This window comes from Corticium candelabrum, chromosome 13 (genome assembly GCF_963422355.1).
Source record: "Corticium candelabrum chromosome 13, ooCorCand1.1, whole genome shotgun sequence".
Taxonomy (NCBI): domain Eukaryota; kingdom Metazoa; phylum Porifera; class Homoscleromorpha; order Homosclerophorida; family Plakinidae; genus Corticium; species Corticium candelabrum.
This window is the reverse complement of record NC_085097.1, coordinates 7,746,569-7,751,568: the sequence shown is the minus strand read 5'-3', so window position 1 is coordinate 7,751,568 and position 5,000 is coordinate 7,746,569. Positions and strand designations below refer to the sequence as shown.

At 41.5% G+C, this 5,000-nt stretch overlaps 1 long non-coding RNA gene across 1 annotated transcript; it reads left to right on the top strand.

Annotated features, from left to right (window-relative positions):
- The first annotated feature begins 54 nt into the window (after positions 1-54).
- LOC134188691 (uncharacterized) lies at positions 55-4,942 on the top strand. The gene is made up of 3 exons (XR_009971379.1): positions 55-89; positions 2,334-2,443; positions 4,855-4,942. It is a non-coding gene; the product is annotated as an uncharacterized LOC134188691 (long non-coding RNA).
- Positions 4,943-5,000: the final 58 nt, after the last annotated feature.

Genomic DNA, 5,000 nt, shown 5'->3' with positions numbered 1-5,000 from the left:
TTGAGTGTTGGTGTTGTGTTGTCTCACACTGTTTCTCATGTTTCTCTTGCTCTCATTTATTCCATCATTTACTGGATGAACATCAGGATGTGAGTACATCACTGTATGTGTGTGTAATAGTGAACAATGCATCTATTGAATGAATTAAAGTAATTTGTATAGAGAGTAGTGTTTGTCTGTATTGTTGCAACATGTGTTTAGAGGTGTATTTGATCTCTTGATTTATTTAAGTGTTTTCCGGCTGTGACAAGCTTAGTTAAGTTAAGATGTCAGTATGCTCATTCTCATTCTCACGTTCAGTTGTATACTCGTATCTAATTTTTTTTGTATTGAGTTTTAAGTACAAAGAAGCCTAGAAACCCATTTACGAGTGTCACTGAAAATGACCTTGAAACCTACCTGCTCACCAGCATACCATAATTATACAGTGAATTTCTCAAAAGTCAAGGCAATTAATAGTCATCTATCTCATCATTTATGTTTGCATCGTTGTCATCGAAGATGTTGTTATGTGAGCCACCAACCTGTATTGTGACAAATAATGCTCTGAGTGACGACCAAGTCTAGAGTTGTGTGGATGGAAGTAGGCATAAAACTTGGTAAAACTGAGTTGTTTGAATGTTTGCCTAAAGTTTGTTTCTATTGTTTTTCTCCAAAATCTGTCTTTTGTGTCTCTTGACTGTGCAAATGATACTTCATTACACAGTTACTAAGATATGGAACTAAAAATTAGTTTTTAGTATTCCGAGTCTGTGCGATCACAGCTGTCCTAGACATTCAAACAACTGGACATGCCCATCATTTGCGGCAGTTCTTGGGCAAGCTGAGAACTGGCTCGGGTACACCCCTGTGTGTGTGTGTGTGTTTATGTGTGTGTGTGTGGACGTGTGTGTACACACTATAGCTCATTTGGTTAGAGAGTCATTCTGTAGAAAGTGTGCATATCTGGGATTGATCAGGGTTCAAAGTTCAAGTTACAGTGATGGCGAGCTGTAGTCTACACCACAGTTGGTGTCGCAGTTGGTCCTCTTGCGAGTACCTGGCCAGGTTCCAGGAGGTTGCTTAGCACTGCCCATAGCTCCTGCGTAGTGCACAGAATCCTAGCCATCTGGCTGGGGACGTAACCATAACGAACGGCAGCTCCTTATCCATTTGCCATTTTTGCCATTTGTATGTGTGTTTGTATGTATGTGTGTGTTTTTGTTTTTGTTTGTTTGTGTGTGTGTGTGTGTGTGTGTGTGTGTGTGTGTGTGGTTTGTGTGTTTATGTGTGTGTGTGTGTGTGTGTGTGTGTGTGTGTGTGTGTGTGTGTGTGTGTGTGTGTGTGTTGTGTGTGTGTTTGTGTGTGTGTGTCTATGTGTGTGTGTGTGTGTTCCTGCTTGTTTGCATGCATGCTTGTGTGTGTGTGTGTGTGTGTGTGTGCATGTGCGTGCGTGTGTGTGTGTGTGTGTGTGTGTGTGTGTATGTGTGGCGTCTGTAGCTCGCTTGGTTAGATAGTTGCATTTGGAGAATGGTAACATCCGGGACATTGAGGTCATAGGTTTGCATACGAGTACAGACATAATTTCCTTGCGCAAGAAATTTACACACAATTGCCTCTCTCCACTCAGGAGTATAAATGTGTACCTGGTCTTTGACTGGGGGGTGGACTAGACCGTTGGCTTGGCAGAACAATACGCAGTATATACAGGTTCGCGTGCACTTGAGGTCCAGTCCCGTGGCTGCGTCAAGGTCAGTGCCCTTCTTTGCTCTGGCCACGTATCAAGGGATTCGTCAGTGCAGCCTAAAACTCCGTGTAGCACCAGGGTCCCTACCTAGAATTGCAGATTGTGCTATCTTTGAACCTTTCTGAAGGGCATATCCATTTGTCTATTTTGTGTGTGTGTGTGTGTGTGTGTGTGTGTGTGTGTGTGTGTGTGTGTGTGTGTGTGTGTGTGTGTGTGTGTGTGCGTGCACACATGTGCGTGTGTGTGTGCATTCTTGTACACGTGTTGGATATCTTTTTACTGTTTTGTTGTTTTGAATTCAGTGTTTCGGAACAACTGTTGATGTATTGACTAATTGAATGTGGTAGTTGCTGCATTACAAATGTGACTTGTAAGAAATGAGATTGTTAATTAAGGGTGTGGAGAAGTTGGCATGTTTAACTAATAGATAGCAATGTGTTTTGTTTATCTTAATTCAATTTATTATAACAAGTAATTATTGTGAAATGTGATGAATTGGTAAGTGCATGAGGATAGTAGAGGAATTGGTGATGTGTCTTGTGTGTTAGTGTAGTGTGACATGAGAGTGACTGTTTAACTAACTAGTGTCTTTTCTCTTATATCACAGTTCAGGGTGAGAGTGTGACAGTTGAGTGTTGGTGTTGTGTTGTCTCACACTGTTTCTCATGTTTCTCTTGCTCTCATTTATTCCATCATTTACTGGATGAACATCAGACGGTGAGTACATCACTGTATGTGTGTGTAATAGTCAACAATGCATCTATTGAATGAATTAAAGTAATGTGTATTGAGAGTAGTGTTTGTCTGTGTTGTTTGCAACATGTGTGCAGGGGTGTATTTGGTCTCTTGATTTAGGTGGTTCCCGGCTGTGACAAGCGTAATTAAGTTAAGATGTGGTCTTGCCCATTCTCATTCTCACATTCAGTCGTATACTCGTACCTAATTTTTCATGTTGAATTTTAAGCACGAAGAACCGTAGAAATCCATTTACGAGTGTCACTGAAATGACTTTGAAACCTGCTGACCAGCATACCATAATTATACATTGAATTTTTCAAATCAATGCAATTAATATTCATCTACCTCATCAGATATGTTAGCATCGTTGTCATCAAATATTTTGTTGCTATGGGAGCCATCAACCTGTGTTGTTACAAATAATGCCCTGAGTGACGACCAAGTCTAAAGTGGTGTGGATGGAAGAAGGTCTAAACCATGGCAAACCTGAGTTCTCTGAATGTTCACCTAAAGTTTGTTTTTCTCCAATAATCTGTCTTGTGTGTCTTGACTGCGTGGATGACACTTCAGTACAGTTACTGAGATGTGGAACTGGAAATTAGTTTTAGTTTCTGAGACTGTGCACTCACAGCTGCCGTAGGCATCCAAACAACTGGACATGGCCATCATTTGGGGCAGTTGCTGGGTACGCCGAGTACTGGTCCATGTACACCCTTGTGTGTGTGTGTGTGTGTGTGTGTGTGTGTGTGTGTGTGTGTGTGTGTGTGTGTGTGTGTGTGTGTGTGTGTGTGTGTGTGTGTGTGTGTGTGTGTGTGTGTGTGTGTGTGTGTGTGTGTGTGTGTGTGTGTGTGTGTGTGTGTGTGTGTGTGTGTGTGTGTGTGTGTGTGTGTGTGTGTGTGTGTGTGTGTGTGTGTGTGTGTGTGTGTGTGTGTGTGTGTGTGTGTGTGTGTGTGTGTGTGTGTGTGTGTGTGTGTGTGTGTGTGTGTGTGTGTGTGTGTGTGTGTGTGTGTGTGTGTGTGTGTGTGTGTGTGTGTGTGTGTGTGTGTGTGTGTGTGTGTGTGTGTGTGTGTGTGTGTGTGTGTGTGTGTGTGTGTGTGTGTGTGTGTGTGTGTGTGTGTGTGTGTGTGTGTGTGTGTGTGTGTGTGTGTGTGTGTGTGTGTGTGTGTGTGTGTGTGTGTGTGTGTGTGTGTGTGTGTGTGTGTGTGTGTGTGTGTGTGTGTGTGTGTGTGTGTGTGTGTGTGTGTGTGTGTGTGTGTGTGTGTGTGTGTGTGTGTGTGTGTGTGTGTGTGTGTGTGTGTGTGTGTGTGTGTGTGTGTGTGTGTGTGTGTGTGTGTGTGTGTGTGTGTGTGTGTGTGTGTGTGTGTGTGTGTGTGTGTGTGTGTACCAGAATATCTTGAAAACAGTGAGTCACGGTACCATTGAATTTTGCTGACGCACACCGAATTGATTGAGTCGTTGTCTTCTAGAGTTCTCTTGAGACGACACAATTTTTTGCTGATTGCGAACTCGCCTCCACTCGCACGTGAATGTTTCTGAAACGACGCATTAGATGTTACACCAAATGTAAATCTGCCTATTCCTGACCTCAGATATTATGCAGAAAGTGTGTTGTTTATTACCGGATATTTTGATAAGAACAAGATATTTCTTAGTATACACGGGTTTTTAAAATACAGCTACCTTGGTTTGCCCGTGTATGTGCATCACTTAGTTGTGGCATACATGTAGTTCACTACACCTGTTTTTTGCAACAGCAGCAATGTTTTTGAAGTGACGACGTCCAACGGAACTATCGAAATGGCTGCAAGATAAGACGTGACTTGGTCACATAATGGGAACAAATTATTTGGCATTTGTGTTGTTTCCCTGGAGTTGTGGAAATGTGTTAATTAACTTAAACACGTGACATCAGTTTGAAAGAAGAAAAACAAAAGATCTTCATGACTCTCACTGCTGATACTGATACATCATAGATTATGTTCTGATTTAACTTGTTGTATTGCTTTACTCTATTTGCTGGATGCCATCATCGTTATAGATGGGCAATTGATGGTTGATGGTTGGTTTGCATACAGTTCACTCGTATGTCGTCTTGAATTTTAGTGTTTCGAAACAACTATTGATGCAATGATTAATTAAGTTTTTGGGTGGGCACTACAAATGTAGATGTTAATTAAGGGTGTGGAGAAGTTGGCATGTTTAACTAATAGATATCAATGTGTTTTGTTTATCTTAATACAATTTATTCCAACAAGTAATTATTGTGAAATGTGATGAATTGGTAAGTGCCTGAGGATAGTAGAGGAATTGGTGATGTGTCTTGTGTGTTAGTGTAGTGTGACATGAGAGTGACTGTTTAACTAACTAGTGTCTTTTCTCTTATATCACAGAACTCGGTGAGTGTGTGACAGTTGAGTGTTGGTGTTGTGTTGTCTCACACTGTTTCTCATGTTTCTCTTGCTCTCATTTATTCCATCATTTACTGGATGAACATCAGGATGTGAGTACATCACTGTATGTGTGTGTAATAGTGAAC